The following is a 21,471-nucleotide window of genomic DNA, read 5'->3' on the forward strand; positions in this document are numbered from 1 at the left end:
GATAGTCCCACTAAGCGCAAACCAAATGGGATGGCGTATCACTGCAGAATGCTGTGGTAGCCATGCTGGTTAAGTGCGCCTTGAATTCTAAATAAATCACAGACACTCTCACCAGCAAAGCACCCCCATACCATCACACCTCCTCCTCCATGCTTCACGGTGGGAACAACACATGCGGAGATCATCCGTTCACCTACTCTGCATCTCACAAAGACACGGCGGTTGGAACCAAAAATCTCACATTTGGACTCACCAGACCAAAGGACAGATTTCCACCGGTCTAATGTCCATTGCTCGTGTTACTTGGCCCAAGCAAGACTCCTCTTCTTATTGGTGTCCTTTAGTAGTGGTTTCTTTGCAGCAATTCGACCATGAAGGCCTGATTCACACAGTCTCCTCTGAACAGTTGATGTTGAGATGTGTCTGTTACTTGAACTCTGTGAAGCATTTATTTGGGCTGCAATTTCTGAGGTGCAGTTAACTCTAATGAACTTATCCTCTGCAGCAGAGGTAACTCTGGGTCTTCCTTTCCTGTGGCGGTCCTCACATTGACTGACCTTCATGTCTTAAAGTAATGATGGACTGTCGTTTCTCTTTGCTTATTTGAGCTGTTCTTGCCATAATATGGACTTGGTCTTTTACCAAATAGGGCTATCTTCTGTATACCACTCCTACCTTGTCACAAAACAACTGATTTAAGAAGGAAAGAAATTCTACAAATTAACTTTTAACAAGGCACACCTATTAATTGAAATGCATTCCAGGTGACTACCTCATGAAGCTGGTTGAGAGAATGTCAAGAGTGTGCAAAGCTGTCATCAAGGCAAAGGGTGACTACTTTGAAGAATCTCAAACATAAAATATATTTTGATTTGTTTAACACTTTTTTGGTTACTACATGATTCCATATGTGTTATTTCATAGTTTTGATGTCTTTACTATTATTCTAGAATGTAGAAAATAGTAAAAAGAAAGAAAAAACCTGGAATGAGTAGGTGTGTCCAAACATTTGACTGGTACTGTATATATACGGTGAGGGGAAAAAAGTATTTGATCCCCTGCTGATTTTGTACGTTTGCCCACGGACAAAGAAATGATCAGTCTATAATTTTAATGGTAGGTTTATTTGAACAGTGAGAGACAGAATAACAACAAAAAAAATCCTGAAAAACGCACGTGAAAAATGTTATAAATTGATTAGCATTTTAATGAGAGAAATAAGTATTTGACCCCCTCTCAATCAGAAAGATTTCTGGCTCCCAGAGTGTCTTTTATACAGGTAACGAGCTGAGATTAGAAGCACTCTCTTAAAGGGGGTGCTCCTAATCTCAGTTTGTTACCTGTATAAAAGACACCTGTCCACTGAAGCAATCAATCAGATTCCAAACTCTCCACCATGGCCAAGACCAAAGAGTTCTCCAAGGATGTCAGGGACAAGATTGTAGACCTACACAAGGCTGGAATGGGCTACAAGACCATCGCCAAGCAGCTTGGTGAGAAGGTGACAACAGTTGGTGCGATTACTCGCAAATGGAAGAAACACAAAATAACTGTCAATCTCCCTCGGCCTGGGGCTCCGTGCAAGATCTCATCTCGTGGAGTTGCAATGATCATGAGAACCTTGAGGAATCAGCCCAGAACTACACAGGAGGATCTTGTCAATGATCTCAAGGCAGCTGGGACCATAGTCACCAAGAAAACAATTGGTAACACACTACGCCGTGAAGGACTGAAATCCTGCAGCGCCCGCAAGGTCCCCCTGCTCAAGAAAGCACATATACAGGCCCGTCTGAAGTTTGCCAATGAACATCTGAATGATTCAGAGGAGAACTGAGTGAAAGTGTTGTGGTCAGATGAGACCAAAATCGAGCTCTTTGGCATCAACTCAACTCGCCGTGTTTGGAGGAGGAGGAATGCTGCCTATGACCCCAAGAACACCATCCCCACCGTCAAACATGGAGGTGGAAACATTATGCTTTGGGGGTGTTTTTCTGCTAAGGGGACAGGACAACTTCACCGCATCAAAGGGACGATGGACCGGGCCATGTCATGTCAAATCTTGGGTGAGAACCTCCTTCCCTCAGCCAGGGCATTGAAAATGGGTCGTGGATGGGTATTCCAGCATGACAATGACCCAAAACACATGGCCAAGGCAACAAAGGAGTGGCTCAAGAGGAGGCACATTAAGGTCCTGGAGTGGCCTAGCCAGTCTCCAGACCTTAATCCCATAGAAAATCTGTGGAGGGAGCTGAAGGTTCGAGTTGCCAAAACGTCAGCCTCGAAACCTTAATGACTAGGAGAAGATCTGCAAAGAGGAGTGGGACAAAATCCCTCCTGAAATGTGTGCAAACCTGGTGGCCAACTACAAGAAACGTCTGACCTCTGTGATTGCCAACAAGGGTTTTGCCACCAAGTACTAAGTCATGTTTTGCAGAGGGGTCAAATACTTATTTCCCTCATTAAAATGCTAATCAATTTATAAAATTTTTGACATGCGTTTTTCTGGATTTTGTTGTTGTTATTCTGTCTCTCACTGTTCAAATGAACCTACCATTAAAATTATAGACTGCTCATGTCTTTGTCAGTGGGCAAACGTACAAAATCAGCAGGGGATCAAATACTTTTTTCCCCTCACTGTATATACATATATATATATATATATATACACATATTTATATACACATAATATAAATATCTATCTATATCTATATATATCTATATATATATATATATATATATATATATACATATATCTATATATATATATATATATATATATATATATATATATATATATATATATATATATATATATATATAGCTTGGATTATTTTGCACTGCATCAAGTTCACTGTATGCATGAATTAATGCATTGTATGTTTTTGCCTTTCATCCTCATTGATTCCAGAAGTGAAAGTCATGTGACAGTCTTGTGTCCGAGTCACACTCATGCATCCATCCCCAGGCAGAGTCTGCTCCCAACCTGCCTCTTTATTGGTTACATTCCTCCATCCTTTCACCTTATCCATCATTTCCTTCCCAGGGTCCTGCTTCGGCACGTATGCATATACTGGATCTCTCGAGAACTGTGACGTCGCCAGAGTAACTCAGGCACTGCGTTTAGCTTTTCAAGGCTGAAAACAGTGGGACAAAAAGCGTGTGTTTGTGTGTGTTTTTGTCTCTGTGTGTGCCGGGGATATTCCCAAGTAGAAGAATGAATGTGAGACACTGACAATTAGAGAGGGTTCCGCGTGTGTTAGTGTGCGCGTGTGGTGTGTATGCTTGAGAGAGATCTAGAAAGAGCCATGGATTGCAGTCCTGAGCACAGGTTCAAAGTGCAGTGGCGAGTTCAGCAGTCCTGGCTTGTTACTGGTACGGTACTGTGTTTAGGAGTCTGTCTGTTGTCACTTTCTTTATTTGAAACACAGTGTCCCCAGGAGAAGGTGTTTGTTTGTCAAGATGGAAGGGGAGGGTTGGTTGAGTGACAAGGGGACTAACTGGTCAAGGATAGGCAGAACACCGGCAGTACACCGGGAGTCTCTCCTCCCACTCCTATCACAAGAGCTCATATTGTCGTAAGTGCATCCTCTGAATGATGTCTCGACAGTCGTTGAAGACGCGCCGGATGTTTTCAGTATCCACTGCGCAGGTGAAATGGGGATAACAATAATGCCTTCCGTCTCCGCTGGCTGTGCTGATCCTCTGAAAAGGCCACAGAGAAGAGAAGGGATTCATATTCACATAGGGCTGTGTGCATATTGGTCTGAGACTGCTACACACAGTCTCATACAAAAAGGTCAACAAAAAGGTGAATGGACATTCAAGGCACGTACCAGAAACTCATCACGTATGAAGTACTTTGCCCTTGTGACACGAGGATCCTCCCCTGGCTCTGGTGTTGCTGGTTGAGAAGGACAAATAGACCAAATCACTGATATAATCATCATCTGTCTAATCACCGTATACTAGACATTTTCATTTCCATCAGTAAAATAATCCATGTCAACAAGATTCATTCTTCACCAAAAAGTTCCAAAGTGTTCCAAGTTATATTATTACAATTGTTACATTTACAGATTAACTTAAAATAGTTGATCTCGACAGCCTTGAATAGTTACAGTAGATAGTTGATCAAGAGTATTACTGTATTTCTCTTACCATCATCTGGCGTGGTGTAGCGTGCAAACTCTGGGAAATACTCTTCAATTTTAGATTTCCCTGCCAACACCTTCTCTGCTAGCAGGTCCTGTTTGTTCAGGAAGAGGATGACAGAAATAGTCCGTAGCCACCTGAGGTGAGAAACAACAACAAAGTGAGTTCAGGTAGATGTATTCAAGTCAATGACTAATACATTTACACAGCACACCACGGTTCTACAAATCATTGACCTAGGCCAGAAATTAAATTGAATTGTGGCGCATTGAATTTTAAATGAGCACAAAGGGTAAAAAATCCCTATCGGCAACTGCTGTGGCTGGGATTAACACAACAATTCAGTATGTCAAGGACAGTAATGGCTTTGTGAGGGGGAGAGAGAGGGAGATGACTAAAAGGGGGAGAGAGCATTGAGAGGTCTTGCCTGTTGTTCCAGATGTTCTTGAAGAGGTTGAGGGCCTCCTGCAACCGGTTGGTCTGATTGTCTTCCCGGATCACCATGTTGTAGCTGCTGCTGGCCACCACGAAGATAATGGCCGTCACATCTGGAGGGACAGACAAGCAGAGAGAATCACCACTGGGTTAGATATGATACAGGACCTGTTCATGGATGTGAAGGTGGATGCATCCCCATGCCATTTGCTATCCACTTATCGGCGGGTAGAAATACAACAGTATTGGGTGGTACAGAGGCCTTACCATTAAAACACTGAATCCACTTTCGGCGTTCGTCCCTCTGACCTCCAACATCAAACATACTGGGAGAGGGGAAAAGACAACGAGAGTTACTTCCTGCCCAATAGATCAACTGATAACAAGTAACAGTAACACAAAGGGATCAACAGTTTACTAGGGTATTCATCTTCCATTTAAAGAAAAATGGCTGACACATCAAACTCACTGAAAATTGACTTTGTCCACTTGGAATCTTGTCTCGAAGATCCCTGAAGTCAGTACTCTGCATCTCAACAAGTCCTGATCAGTGGGAGTGTAGTCACTCTGCTTCACGATTTCAATCTTGTCTAAAAAGCTGTAAAAGCGGAAGCAGAATAGATGACACACTTGACAGCTAAGGTCACACAATAGGATATATAGAGAGTATCATGTGCATAACAATTAACAGAAATGACTCCTTTGCATTACATCCTATAACAACATTCCTCTTTCCTGAGCTACAGATGACCAAACCCCACACAGTACCACGAATTACCAACCATCAAAAATGGTCAAACCAGAACTGTTGTATAATACCAAAACCTCAATGCGTGTTATGGCTGCATTTGAAACATTACATTCCTGTTATCTGTCTGTGAACTCAGGGCTTCAGCCAGCTGCAGGGGAGACATGGAGGGATAACCATTACCACACATAATGTTTCATCATACATTTGCTGTCAAACTGACCAGACCATACATATTCTCAGGATGACATTGGTAGGCATTCCACCTCTGGTAAATTCCATACCAGACAGACAAGGGAAGGGAGCCTACAGTCACCAACCAGTAAAGCAAAAAGACGGAGAACACTTCCACAAATGACCAGCAGAGGGAGTGTCTTTTTTTTCTCCACAGCGAGATCACAGAGGCTCGCAGTGTGAGTCACCAGCCGTTTGCTCTGTCAGACACTGTAGTCAATGGAGCTGCTGTAGTAGTAATAGTGAGGGGGAGGGGGAGACTTTAAATGTTAGACGCACACAGTTCAACCATGAAACATGTTTATGCTGAATTTAGAGAGCTAATGGTCTATAGATGACTGACTGATGTGACTTGTCGTCGTCAGCCAGCAGAGGCCAATCGGATCCACCCCTCCATCCTAAGAGACCCTCCCTTTTTTCTACATGTGAACCTGGACCCTAAGTGTGGACTGTCGTCATTGGTCCAGTCAATTGGGCAGAGGGTCTTGCTAGAATGGTGTGACAAGCCTAACCTCACACCACAGACATATGCTATATGTTTCAACATCAGAGCGGACTTGTGTGTTGTGTCGTCCCAATCAAATAGAATGACTGCTGTGTGAAATAAAGGGAAAACAGCTCATTTCCACAGGGAAGTGCAGTGATTCAGGGCATTACTGAAGATCTCCAGGGAGACTTGCTGTTGGAATAGGGAGGCCTGGTAACCCGCCTCACGTCCAGTACCCCACCATGGAGAAACAGTGTGCTGCCTGTCCGCCTGCCTGCCTCTCAGGGCAGAGGTACGTAACCCCCCTGAGATAACCAGGAATGTGACACACTGGGGTGAAATGTGACAGGAGGGCTGCAGGTCACACACAGAGAGAGAGGAGGGGGGAGGTTGTGCAGACAGACAGACAGACAGACAGGCACACACACACACTCACGCTCTCTCTTTCTCTCTCTCTCTCTCACACACACAGACACATACATCCCCACGCATAAAGAGCCAGCAAGCTACCACCTCCCTCTTGGGACTGAGTGGTGAGGCTGGTCTCATTCCACAACTGCTCTGATGTGTCCACGGATCCAGTCCAAATACACATCTCAATTTTAGAATGTCTCCCTATTAATAGAGCTAGTCCAATAATAACCCCAGTAGTCAGACTGAATAATAGTGTTGCCCCAGTAACTGTTCAGCCCATACCGCTACATGTAGATACACTAACCTGGTGTAGTTATATTGGTGATCTCAAAAGTAGTTATATTGGTGATCTCAAAAGTATTTTCTAGGATATCATCTTTATATCTATTTGTCCAGCACTGGTAACTTGTAATTAGACTTACAGCCCCAGTTTGTGAGGTTTCCATTAATTTCATATATCTTTAACTTTAAGTAAAAGTATCCTAAGTTTGATAACAGGGGAATGTTCTACAAAGCAGGCTACAGCATGGCATAACTTAATATCTCTGGGGCATTGCTCCAAACATCTTAGACAACACACACACACACACACACCACACACTGGACATGAATCATATGACTTGTACAACAATGACTATTTGTTGACATTTTCCACCGAGAAATTTATGGGATCTACTGCCAACCGACAACATTCTACAGCATTTATAAAAAAAATTGGCAAGTTCACGTCATTGAACTAAAACATGTAGTTCATTTTGTTTTAAACGTTGCACAAAAAAAAGTGGACATTGTCCACTCACAGTTTTCCATTTTCTACAAATCTTTGAACACATTCTGTTAGCATAAAACATTGGTTTGCTTATTGTTGGTTAAGATTCATGACCATTAAACATTTTTAGAAAAAAAGACGTGTAAGGAGTATTTGTAAAAAATAAATATAAAAAGAAGACGTGTAAGGAGTATTTCCAAATGTGGAACATTTAACGATTCAGTCAATCAAAATCGTAGTGAACTAGTAATTGGTATTGTACATACACATGGCGGTACCTCCACGGCAGTACAATTGGACGATCAGGCCAGAATCAGGCTATATTTTTGCTGGGCATGTTTACTCAAGTGTAGTAAGGAAATCATCATGGCAACCAAGGATGATGCTGTGTTCCTTGTATGTGCATTGTTTTGCTCCGGAAAAGCGAAGACAACATTTAAAAAAGAAGCTAATTTGGGCACGTGACTGGTTACGGAAAAGAGGACTAAATGGATTGTCAAAAAGAGCTTGAGGTAAGAACAGGTTTAAATGCGACCTGTAACATCCCACTGGGCACACACTGGTTGAATCAACATTGTTTTAACGTAATTTGTCAACGTATTGTGACGTGTAATCAATGTGGAAAATGCATTGGATTTGAAAAAAGTCAACCAGTACTGTTTTCATCTCATTTCAAACAGCCTTGTAAATTGAAACTTCAACTTAAATACATTGACTTAACCTGTCTAACAGCTTGTTACATCAATCTAATTTCAACATAATCGTCAGAACAATGTATACGTTGAAATTCCATAGAAAATTCCACATAGAAATGTAAAAAATATTTTTCTGCATATATTCAATATATTGGGTGGTTGAACTTATGTTGAATCTCTGATTTGATAAGATATTTTATTTGACCTTGTTTCAATGTTGATAGTAAAATGGTACAGTATGTTTGAATCAACGTCATTGTTTCAACATCATGCTATCAATCTAAATAAAGAGGTATATTGAAATAAAATGTGAAGCAACAGTCCAACGATTCCTGCCTGAACCTTGACTCCTACTATGAGGAATAATGCACTTCAGTGAGAACGGGTCTACCATCCATATGCCTACCTCTATCTACCCTGTTTAGCTTTCGAAACAAGCTGTATTCGATTCAGCTGACCTATCATGTCAACACAGTTAGACATTGATCAGCTTCCATACTCATTTGCGTAGACTACCTAAATAACATTGAATAGTTGAAAGTAACTCCTCTAACTTTTCTTACACAAGCTGTATGTTAAATTAAATTCAGAGTGAGGTTGGGATAATGTAGGCTACATTGTCATCTGATTTGCCCAATAAATGACACCATAATTTCAACGTGTAGGTAGGTATACTGTCATTCATCCATAGTTGATTGGACCTTTGGAAGTTCTAAAGTAGTTACCATTAGCCCTATAAATAGGATGTCAAATTCATTATATTAATAATACACTTTTACCTTTGGATATTGTCTTGTATATGAAGGATGGTTGGTTGATTTCCAATTTAATCGAAAAGTTATTAATATGTTGGATTCACGTCTCCATCTCAACCAAAAATCTAAGTTGAAGATTAGGACTAAATCAAATCAAACTTTATTTGAAGTGCATTTAAAGTTTTATTTGATTCAGTGCTATTTTTTTACTTCGATTTTTGGTTGAGATGAAAACGTCAATCCAACATATAAATAATTTGTAAACAAACTGGATATTGAATTGTGAAAGCAACCAAATATCAACATTTGAAGGAGATGTATCTTCTGCTTGGATAGTATATATACTGTATATTATGAATAACATATATAAAAGACAATATCCAAACGTAAAAGTTTATTATTAACATCATGAATTTGGTATCCTACTTAAAATGGCTTATGGGAACTACTTCTAAACTTCAAAAGATCCAATCAATCATGGACGAATGATAGTATACATCACGTTGAAATTATGGTGTCCTTTGGGCAAATCAATGTCAATGTTATTTAGGTAGTCTACGCATATGAGTATGGAAGCTGATCAATGTCTAAATGTATTAACATGATAGCTCAGCTGAATCGAATGCAGCTTGTTTCCAAAGCTAAGCAGGGTATATTAGCAACAGTAATCAAAATTGTTAAAAGGTTTTAAAAACAATTCTTATAAATGCAACAGTTGGACAATGGATGAAGCTACTCCAAACTTTTTCAATTTTTATAATCCATCAGATATTGATTGAATAATAGCCTATAAAAGTTTACTGGCACAGACAAATAATGAATGGAGTTCGGGGGTTTTGGTGGGAATTCAGGTATTCAATTTATTGTCAAATTTTACTTTTTTCTTAGAATGCACTCATATATACACTACCAGTCAAAAGTTTGGACACACCTACTCATTCAAGGGTTTTTCTTTATTTGTACTATTTTTCACATTGCATAATAGTGAAGACCTCATAATTATGAAATAACACATATGGAATCATGTAGTAACCAAAAAAGTGTTAAACAAATCTAAATATATTTTATATTTGAGATTCTTCATATAGCCACCCTTTGCCTTGATGACAGCTTTGCACACTCTTGACATTCTCTTGACCAGCTTCATGAGGTAGTCACCTGGAATGCATATCAATTAACAGGTATGCCTTCTTAAAAGTTAATTTGTGGAATTTCTTTCCTTCTTAATGTGTTGGAGCCAATCAGTTGTGTTGTGACAAGGTAGGGGGGGTATACAGAAGATAGCCCTATTTGGTAAAAGACCAAGTCCATATTATGGCAAGAACAGATCAAATAAGCAAAGAGAAACAACAGTCCATCATTACTTTAAGACATGAAGGTCAGTCAATATGGAACATTTCAAGAACTTTGAAAGTTTCTTCAAGTGCAGTCGCAAAAACCATGAAGCGCTATGACGAAACTGGCTCTCATGAGGAGCGCCACAGGAATAGAAGACCCAGAGTTACCTCTGCTGCAGAGGATAAGTTCATTAGAGTTACCAGCCTCAGAAATTGCAGCCCAGATAAATGCTTCACAGAGTTCAAGTCACAGACACATCTCAACATCAACTGTTCAGAGGAGACTGTGTAAATCAGGCTTTCATGGTCGAATTGCTGCTAAGAAACCACTACTAAAGGACATCAATAATAATAAGAAACCTGCTTGGGCCAAGAAACACGAGCAATGGACATTAGACTGGTGGAAATCTGTCCTTTGGTCTGGTGAGTCCAAATTTGAGATTTTTGGTTCCAACCGCTGTGTCTTTGTGAGACGCGGTGTGGGTGAACCGATGATCTCCGCATGTGTAGTTCCCACCGTAGAGCATGGAGGAGGAGGTGTTGTGGTGTGGGGGTGCTTCGCTGGTGACACTGTCTGTGATTTATTTAGAATTCAATGCACACTTAACCAGCATGGCTACCACAGCATTCTGCAGCGATACGCCATCCCATCTGGTTTGGGCTTAGTGGGACTATCATTTGTTTTTCAACAGGACAATGACCCAACACACCTCCAGGCTGTGTAAGGGCTATTTGACCAAGGAGAGTGATGGAGTGCTGCATCAGATGACCTGGCCTCCACAAAGTCAGCTTGCAGGCGCCCGGCCCGCGACAAGGAGTCGCTACAGCACGATGGGACAAGGAAATCCCAGCCGGCCAATTGTGCGCTGGGCCAATTGTGCGCCGCCTCATGAGTATCCTGGTGGGTCTCCCGGTCACGGCCGGCGCACAATTGGCCGGCTGGGATTTTTATTAAATATGCCCTATTTGCATAAATACACAGGGTGTATTTGCATATTAATAAATTAACATAAAGTGGCGGTACAGGGCTGCAACCACCAAACACTTGCTCTGTCTTCCCTACCTGTACTCACCTGCGCTGTCTAGACTGCCTCATTAATTACTGTTGCTGTGACGTTCTGTTGCATAAGTGTGTCAATAGCAGGATACAAAAATCAACACACTTGGCTCTAGATTACACCTATCTAAACATACTTTACATTGTTTGCGAGATCAGACATAATTTCACTATAATCCAAGTGTTCATTTTCGGAAGTTGCTTTCATTTCAATGCATCTAATTTGTAAACATTTCAACTCTATTAAATGATTACTTTTTCAATTCCCTCCCCAAAAAACAACAATATTAAAATAATGTTATCTTTCTTCTTTTTCTTGTGATGTAAGTGTCAAGACAGTGGGTTAAATCCCAGACTAAGCATTAGCGTTGTTATAGATTCAACAGAAAGCCAATGTCTCCCATTGAGCCCATTTCAGCCATTACCAGGGTGTGTTTGACAGGTCATTACAAAAATGTTTGCGGTCTTAACGTTAACGGGGAAAAACGACAGGCACTAGCAAGAGTATGAAAGAGTCGCAGGAGTAAAAAGAAAGCAATCAATCCGGCGAGATTTAAGTGACAAGTGGATTTTGCACCCCTCAAACGCAAGAAATAGATGGCTGAAAAAGACAGATCCTCAGGTGGGCGGGGCATGCGCGTTGCTAGGGTATATAGAGGTAGGCATCTAGATGGTAGACTTGTTCTCACTGAAGTACATTACCCCTCATATACCAGTAGGAGTCAATGTTCAGGCAGGAATTGTTGGACTGTGGCTTCAAATTTTATTTCAATAGACTAAGGTAACACTGACGACATCTTTTAGGGAGCGGTAATGAGGTGACCAATAATGGTTGCAATTCAGAACAGCTGTGCGGGTGAATTTAGCGCGTATTGATGGTTTAACAAAACATCAACTGGTGATAATCTCGTGCGATCGATGGTTGCAATAGGCCCCTTGTTATTTGATTATATTCTAATACATTCTGTAGGCTACCCGTTAGCCTATCCATTGTCACATAATGAAAGGTGTGAAAACTGATAATAGGCTACTGTTTGTGTTTCCCTGGCTGAGTTGATGAGCTGATTTCGGACATCAGTTGATTGACAGCTGATTGAACAGCTGATTTCACCATCCCCACTCCTGCAATTTGCGCCAACCCCGTCTCTTTAATCGTGCGACAATGATTTGGTCATTATCATTCAAGTATCTGGCACTTTTCTGCACCCACGTGTTAATGTTAAAATCCTCCCACTGCTAAATGGCATATTATTAGGCCTAGATCATCATTATAATGTATTATCATTATATTATACAAGCCTATTATTATTTCTTAAAGGTACTTTTTAACGAGTAGGGCAGTCCCAATCTTTGAGCTTTTATTGAAGAGATAGAACTGTGTTGGAAAGACGGGAAGGGTGAGTCAAAGGGCAGTGGGCCGGATTTGAACCCATGTGGACTCTGGCGTATGTGTGCCGGGGTCAGCGGCCGTAACTGCACAGGCACTGAGACCACCAATAATGTATTCTGCCTATTGCTTGCTTTGAACATATGATAAAACAATTGATAACTACATCTACCCCCTACAAATGTGTCACTTTATTATAATCCACATAAGAATTCACACGAGACGTGATGTAGTCTGCATGTAGCCTACATAGGCTACTTGAACTGATGCCCAGTGGACATGGGGTATCCTATGAAGCATGTTTGAGGAGTTAGCGAGGTAGCTTTGGTCAACTCTGAGTTCAACTCGGGATAACCGGTCATACGAAAGTGGCTCACCTTTTAGCCAGGTACATTTCTATGGCAACGAATCCTTCAGAACTAACCTGCTCCGGGGCAGGCTAACTCATGGCTAACTCCACTTCCCCTGAATGAAATGACTGAGCCGCGAATGGGGACCGATGAAATCAGATTCCCTCCCTCTTGAAAAGATTACGGCATCATCCCCTTCATTTGAGGAAGATGACTGATTAAATATTTGATTAAATCACATGTTTTTGTGTTAAAAATAGTTATGTTACAATATATCACATTACACATTTATTAATGAGAGAATGCATTTTAAACTTCAAGCACAGTAACACTTCTGTATGACTTTCATTCAATTATTTGATTGATAGGAGTGGGAAAAAAGGTGCTTGTACTTGTGATAAGCACACCAAAGCACACCAAAGACGACATAAACGATAAGTAATAAGATAAAGATGGCACTTCTAAAAGCCTACTTCACACCATAGCCTGCTGAATTCGCAAGATACATTTTCTTTCATTTTGATTGTCTCAATGAAGAGTTTTGATTGTCTCAATGATGTGCACGCGCAGTTACAAGCCTGCTAGAGTTAGCGGCAGGCGGACAAGCAATACCCACCGTCATAGTACGGATGAAGCCTGAGCTGGAATGTGAAGCTAACTGAAGCTGGTTAGCTTTTGAAAACCCAGAGTAGATCTAGCTTGCGTCACCTCTGCAGTCTAAAAATATCCTGCATAGCTTATAAACACAACGAGACTGACAGTTTAGCTTAAAATGTTGATAAACGATTATTTCTTCACATTATAAGCGCAGCAATGCACACATGTTATGCGCACCAATGTTCCAAAATGGAAGAAGCGAGAAAACACCGGTCTAATGCGCACCACACATGCCAGCAGTTTCATATGACAGAGATGGAAATACACATCTGTTAAAAATTTAGATGTAATGTTTGTGTTACGTTTTGTGTGTGTGTGGAGACAGTGAAAGAGAGTGATAACTAAACATTTATGAAAGTAAAAAAAATGTTTTATTGCCACACACTGGATAGGTGCAGTGAAATGTGTTGTTTTACAGGGTCAGCCATAGTAATACGGCGCCCCTGGAGCAAATTAGGGTTAAGTGCCTTGCTCAAGAGCACATCAACTGATTTTTCACCTTGTCGGCTCAGGTATTCGAACCAGCAACCTTTCGCTTAATGGCCCAACGCTCTAACCGCTAGGCTACCTGCCACCCGTTGTTGTTTTTACACGTTTCCGCAAGTTGTTGTTTCACAAACAAATATTTGATATAAGGCTTCCTATATTACGTTGATGGACATTAGAAAAATGTATAATTTGTGTATGACCTGATGTAAACATAATATGTTAGCTTGAGCTACAACACTATTAATAACATATCTTACCAGCTATTTCTATCTCCAGGGCTATTTCCCTCCACCGTCGGTCTTTCTCCACTCTGTCGTGGTAGCTCTCCAACTGGTGATCATAGCAATGTTGGTCCTGCCACAATTCAACAATTTTTTCCTCTTTGGCACAAGACCATAGTGCACACACTGGTGCGTCTTGTTTTCTTTTTGGTGGCATTGTTGTGATGAACTTGTGAGGTAGTTGAAGAGAACCTTTATAGTTCTGAGTAGCTGATAGTGGGACATGTCTCGCATCTGCTATGAGCACTGCTCACACTTGGCGATAATGCCCGGGAGCGATCAACCACAAATCGGGTATGTGCTTACCCTTTACAGGCTGCGGCATTATGTTTTGCTCCAGGTTTGCTCAGATTTCCTACGACTTGGAAAAATGCACCGGGAGCTGATTGGGAGCCCGTAGATCAGGCTAAAAACATGTAGTGTCCACCCAGTTTAAAAGGAGGGCTATGGCTGTTTACATTGCCTACTATGCCACTTTCTCTGTATAAAATGGGTCTTAACTTTTAAACTAGCAGAGATCTCACTCTGGAACTTTGATATGCCCGTAGAGCACGTGTCAAACACAAGGCCCTCGGCCTTTGCAATGATTTGGGTTGTCAATTCATTTTGGCCTGCTTGCAAACCGCCCACGACGTGCTGCACTACAAGTCACAGCAAGCACTGCCAATATGCTGCATGCCAGTAAAGGCCAAATTCAATATGTTATCAAATACTTAAAAAAAAAAAAAAATGGTTATACCTACAGGAGTCCTACAATTCTAAATCAAATAGCTAAATGATCCATGACCATCTTAAAACAATTCCATATGTTAGCTTAGTAGACTTGGTTTATAGTTTAGACTAGGCTTATGACAGTCAGTTACAAATCAGTCTGACATTATTTCAATCGGAAGGAAGTATGGTTTGAAGTGACTGAAATGCATCAAAAAGGTATTGGGAAGTTCAGAAGATCATCGGGCAATAATTTTGAATGATCTTCTGTGTAGAAAAAAACATAATTGATGATGTTCATTGAGAATGTACAGTGAGGGAAAAAAAGTATTTGATCCCCTGCTGATTTTGTACGTTTGCCCACTGACAAAGAAATGATCAGTTTATAATTTTAATGGTAGGTTTATTTGAACAGTGAGAGACAGAATAACAACAAAAAAATCCAGAAAAACGCATGTCAGAAATGTTATAAATTGATTTGCATTTGAATGAGGGAAAAAGTATTTGACCCACTCTCAATCAGAAAGATTTCTGGCTCCCAGGTGTCTTTTATACAGGTAACAAGCTGAGATTAGGAGCACACTCTTAAAGGGAGTGCTCCTAATCTCAGTTTGTTACCTGTATAAAAGACACCTGTCCACAGAAGCAATCAATCAATCAGATTCCAAACTCTCCACCATGGCCAAGACCAAAGAGCTCTCCAAGGATGTCAGGGACAAGATTGTAGACCTACACAAGGCTGGAATGGGCTACAAGACCATCGCCAAGCAGCTTGGTGAGAAGGTGACAACAGTTGGTGCGATTATTCACAAATAGAAGAAACACAAAATAACTGTCAATCTCCCTCGGCCTGGGGCTCCATGCAATGATCATGAGAACAGTGAGGAATCAGCCCAGAACTACACGGGAGGATCTTGTCAATGATCTCAAGGCAGCTGGGACCATAGTCACCAAGAAAACAATTGGTAACACACTACACCGTGAAGGACTGAAATCCTGCAGTGCCCGCAAGGTCCCCCTGCTCAAGAAAGTACATATACAGGCCCGTCTGAAGTTTGCCAATGAACATCTGAATGATTCAGAGGAGAACTGGGTGAAAGTGTTGTGGTCAGATGAGACCAAAATCGAGCTCTTTGGCATCAACTCAACTCGCCGTGTTTGGAGGAGGAGGAATGCTGCCTATGACCCCAAGAACATCATCCCCACCGTCAAACATGGAGGTGGAAACATTATGCTTTGGGGGTGTTTTTCTGCTAAGGGACAGGACAACTTCACCACATCAAAGGGACGATGGACAGGGCCATGTACCGTCAAATCTTGGGTGAGAACCTCCTTCCCTCAGCCAGGACATTGAAAATGGGCCGTGGATGGGTATTCCAGCATGACAATGACCCTAAACACACTGCCAAGGCAACAAAGGAGTGGCTCAAGAAGAAGCACATTAAGGTCCTGGAGTGGCCTAGCCAGTCTCCAGACCTTAATCCCATAGAAAATCTGTGGAGGGAGCTGAAGGTTCGAGTTGCCAAACGTCAGCCTCAAAACCTTAATGACTTGGAGAAGATCTGCAAAGAGGAGTGGGACAAAATCCCTCCTGAGATGTGTGCAAACCTGGTGGCCAACTACAAGAAACGTCTGACCTCTGATTGCCAACAAGGGTTTTGCCACCAAGTACTAAGTCATGTTTTGCAGAGGGGTCAAATACTTATTTCCCTCATTAAAATACAAATCAATTTATAACATTTTTGACATGCGTTTTTCTGGATTATTTTGTTGTTATTCTGTCTCTCACTGTTAAAATAAACCTACCATTAAAATTATAGACTGATCATGTCTTTGTCAGTGGGCAAACGTACAAAATCAGCAGGGGATCAAATACTTTTTTTTCCTCACTGTATCTACAGTTGAAATTTGGCCATAGAATCAATGACTGAAAAATTTGTATTTTCAACGTCCAGAAAATACATATTTTCAACGTCTGGAAAATACGAATTTTCGATGTCCGGAAATAAAGCATTTTCATATATCATTCAGCGCCTAAAATGCACCTGACGTCAACGTCTGGAAAAGTATTTTCAACGTAATTTAGCTTAATAGGTACGCTACACTACACATCCAGAAGTCGCTCTGATACAGAATAGAGAGGGATAGAAGGAGAGAAAAGAGAGAGAAGGCTGTGTCTGACATTACAGAGCTGCTCCAAAAATAGCTCCCTGGCGCCCTGGCCTCCAGCTTGGTTGTCATGGTGACAGAACCACCGGGCTATAAATAGACTATGAGCTCCCAATCTTCTGTGACTGGAGTGAGGCCAGAGAGAGGGAGAGACAGACAGAAAGAAAAGAGGAGAGAGAGAGAGAAAGAAATGCAGGGAGAGAAGAGGGGGGGGGGAAGGAAAGGTGGAGAGAGGCCAGCAAAGGGAGGGCTGTGAAGAACAGAATGCTGGAAATAGAGAAGGAAAGGGGCAACACAGGCTCTAAACAGGAGAGCATTCTAGAAATCACAACCGACTGAGATCGCAACAACGTAGCTACGTACGCAGACCAGGAAAGTTGTGAGACGCGCTAACAGTGTTACAGCCATACAGCTGGAACCAACAACTGTTTACCTATTCTCACGCTGGAAATGCAGTCAGCTTGATAAATAGCCTAGGGACGATTTTAGATATGCATTGTGCAGTGTGTGCACCTACACGAAAATACACAAACACGATCAGGGCTTTCAGTTTGAAAAGCGCTTTTACACTCTCCTCAAACCCTGTTTCCAGTGAAACCTTTCTCCCTCCCTCCCTCATGTGATGACTCAGTGACTCAGTCCCAGCCATTTTCTGTCCCTGCAAACCGGAGAGGGAGAGAATGGGAGAGAAGAGTTTATCAAGAGAACAGTGTATAGAGGAGTAAAGATAGTGTGGCTTTGAGAGAAAGCTACGCCACATTATAGTAGCGTCAAACGCGGAGAGCATTGACAGGTCAGACTGAATGGTCAATAGCTCATCTGATACGTACGACAGCGGCTAGTTGGCTAGGCTACTCCACACAGCTCCATTTCCTCAGCATTTCCACAGAAAGCTCTCCACAGCAGCCTGAGGGGAACAGCTCAACAACCTCTCTGCTTTCGCTGCGGCGTCGCAAATTCACTTCCCAGTGCTGTTCACTGAATTATCTAGTGAGTTTACGTGCAAACCTTATCAGGAAATCTGAGCTACAAATGCAAAATGAGGCCTAGTTTATCAACTTTAGTGTGGAATACAGAATTAGGCCAAAGCGAACAATTGAAAATGCATTTTGACAGATTAATTGTCAAATATGACTGCAAAACTCCTAATACATAGTGACATTTGTTATATTGACATTTATTTCAAACCCCCCTTTTTTGTGACATTCATGTAGGACTGAGATTTATGCAGGTTTACCCTGCTCTCAGTAGGTCTAAACCACAGAACAAAACTGGTTGACATTTTATTTTGGGTCTCTGTTTGGTTTCCTATTTATACTACAGTATCGTCTTCATGTTACTGTTGGAACTTTTCAAGGCACTCCCCAAATTGACCCCCAATTCATAACGGGATCCAGTAAAGGTTTTCTCTCAAGAATCTGCAACGTAACGTGTTTTATCACTATTGTTGAGGAATTAAAATGTGGTGCTCAGTTACAGAAAGACACTATGACCCCATTTTGACAACACAAATAAGTAATACTTGTAACAACAGCCATTTCAGAACTTCTAGGCATTATATGTGACGGACATGAGAGGAGGGTGATAATGTATGTGGTATAAAATGAAATGATAAAGATACATGTGGCACACGATGCAATCATTTACATTTACATTTGACATTTTAGTCATTTAGCAGACGCTCTTATCCAGAGCGACTTACAGTTAGTGAGTGCATACATTATTTTTTATACTGGCCCCCCGCGGGAATTGAACCCACAACCCTGGTGTTGCAAACACCATGCTCTACCAACTGAGCTACATCCCTGCCGGCCATTCCCTCCCCTACCCTGGACGACGCTGGGCCAATTGTGCGCCGCCCCATGGGTCTCCCGGTCGCGGCCGGCTATGACAGAGCCTGGATTCGAACCAGGATCTCTAGTGGCACAGCTAGCACTGCGATGCAGTGCCTTAGACCACTGCGCCACTCGGGAGCACAATCACATGGGTGTTGTGAAATAAATACTGAGAGGAGTATATGAAGTGGTAGCCTATATTTCAGTGTTTTTGGAGAATCAAAATGTCACCCTGTTGCACTGTAAACTAAGAATAATTAGCTTTCTGGTATTGCTAAAATGATTAAGATACAAAACATCCTTAATTAAAAACAACACAGACAACCACATCAAAACCTAACAATCTGACGATAACAGAAAATAAGGTATTCCATGAGCCTGCCTCCATCTGACTGAGGCTGCATTGCCATTTCAATCTCCTCAGCCGAGTCCTTATCACAGCCACAGAGAGGGGGGGACACTACAGAGGGAGGGCCTTGACATTATAATAATAATAACAATAATAATAATATGCCATTTAGCAGACGCTTTTATCCAAAGCGACTTACAGTCATGCGTGCATACATTTTTGTGTATGGGTGGTCCCGGGGATCGAACCCATAACATTGGCGTTACAAGCGCCGTGCTCTACCAGCTGAGCTACAGAGGACCACACATTCCCTCACCAACTCAGACAGAGATTTTCATTTCATGCCGACACCTTCATCAATGATGCTAAAGTTGTCTCTCTTTCCCCAACACACACACACACACACACATTCTTTCTCCTTCTGCAGCTAGCCTGAGTTAAAAATAGCTCTCTCTTTCTCGGCTTCTCCGTTTACATAAGCATACAGTGGGGGAAGGGGAGCACTTCCGGTCTGGCCAACCAGCCCAGCATCTAATCCACAACACAGGCTGGGCTGCTGGGCTTCTGGGTATGGGAGACAGGAGGAGAGGGCTGACATACCTACCCCGCAATGCAGGAAAGACCCCTCTCTGTACGTCTCCATTTAGCCTGCACGTAACTGTCTGTCTGCCTGCATGTCTGTCTGCCTGCCTGCCTGCCTGTCTTTGACGGTCCAGGAGCAGGTCCCATCCCAGTGCTCAGAATAACAAACCACAATTAGGGCTGGGTGATATGACCTAAAAATCAGATCTCGATTTTATCCAACTTATGGGCGATTCCCGATATATATTTCGATTTTGTTTTACGTTTCTCTAAATAAGCTTTGTTGAACAATTAAAGGTCAATACACCGCATTTCAAACAGTCGGGGATAATCTAATGAATTCAGGACTTGAAAAATTATACCTAGGCTAAATATAAGCCTTCAACCATAAGAACCACTAATCATTTAATTATTTTATAAAAAATAGTTTAACCTGCGTTTTTGCAATAATCACTGATCTGGCTTTCAAGATTGTCTATGAAAATAAAAATGTTGTTACAAAAGTAACCAAAACCGTGCACAATGCAGATCCACTAATAATGACCAACTTCTGGTAGCAGGCATTGTAGAAAATTAACACAGGCTCATAAACAATCTCTCAAGCACAAGTCCACTGCTAGTGTGTAGCCAGCTTACCTTTATATTTAAAGTCTAGCCAACTTGGAGCTAATTGCATGCTAACAAGGTAGAACAGTTGAACTGTTATGGATACACCCTCTCGTCTATCTCCAACTGTCTAGCCTGTTCACTTTGTTTAGATGTTGAAATCAAGTGGCCTACCTGGATAAGAAGATGCTTATTTCTCAGAATGAGAAACTCAGAATGAGTTGCCAATTCCTTGTACAAATACATATTTTTATGCTCATTGCACATTTATAAAACACAGACTAGACAGCTAGCACATAACAGTATGTGGCTAAAATGCTAGTACCTGGTTTATTTTCCACAATAATGTTCCTTGATACTCCTGTCTTACTAGGGTCTGCACTGTTCTACATTTTGGGAGTTGAGACATAAAAAGGGTATCGTTACAAAGGTTAAGTTCTCCTCCATTACAATAAAATAATGTTTCAATGTGTTTCGTGTCGATATGACCGATTTATGTTGGACCAAACCTCAAATGCAAATAGCGAGTTGAAACCGCTTGCTGTCAGAGAGGAAGAAGTGATATTTCGTCTCTTTGTTGTTGTGAGTGGCAGGGGGGAGGGGCTTGGTGTCTGTGTGCGAGTGGGAAGTTGCACAAGTGCACACAGCACAGAAGGAGCGAAGGAGGCGAGACCAAAAAGTCAAACACTAATAAAAATGGGGAAAAAGTCTAACCTTGATTCTTGCGATACAGGCATTTGGAACATTGTGCTAAAACATACGTTCAAATTAATCAAATGAATTCAATATATTACCCAGCCCTAACCAGAACCACATTTCATACAAGGGAGAGTTTTCATGATCATCTTGCTGCAAAGCTCCAAGAGCATCTGCCTTCCAATAACTCTGGGTTCATGTGACCATTGCATGACTTATAACAGAGACAGGCCTGACAGAGATCAAAGGACGGATAAGAAAGAATTCCAGAAAAGA

At 41.6% G+C, this 21,471-nt stretch overlaps 1 pseudogene across 1 annotated transcript in view; it reads right to left on the bottom strand.

Moving 5' to 3' along the window:
- Nucleotides 1–2,884: 2,884 nt before the first annotated feature.
- Nucleotides 2,885–21,471, bottom strand: part of LOC311133227 (guanine nucleotide-binding protein G(s) subunit alpha-like) — a 47,026-nt pseudogene continuing 28,439 nt past the window's right edge. The window contains exons 6-11 of the transcript XR_014615367.1: nucleotides 5,057–5,185; nucleotides 4,855–4,913; nucleotides 4,580–4,700; nucleotides 4,159–4,289; nucleotides 3,834–3,901; nucleotides 2,885–3,702 (exon numbers count right to left, since the gene is read on the bottom strand). The product of XR_014615367.1 is annotated as a guanine nucleotide-binding protein G(s) subunit alpha-like (transcript). The remainder of the gene's footprint in view (nucleotides 3,703–3,833; nucleotides 3,902–4,158; nucleotides 4,290–4,579; nucleotides 4,701–4,854; nucleotides 4,914–5,056; nucleotides 5,186–21,471) is intronic.

Source organism: Coregonus lavaretus, assembly GCF_964263955.1.
Source record: "Coregonus lavaretus genome assembly, chromosome: 8".
NCBI classification, from domain to species: domain Eukaryota; kingdom Metazoa; phylum Chordata; class Actinopteri; order Salmoniformes; family Salmonidae; genus Coregonus; species Coregonus lavaretus.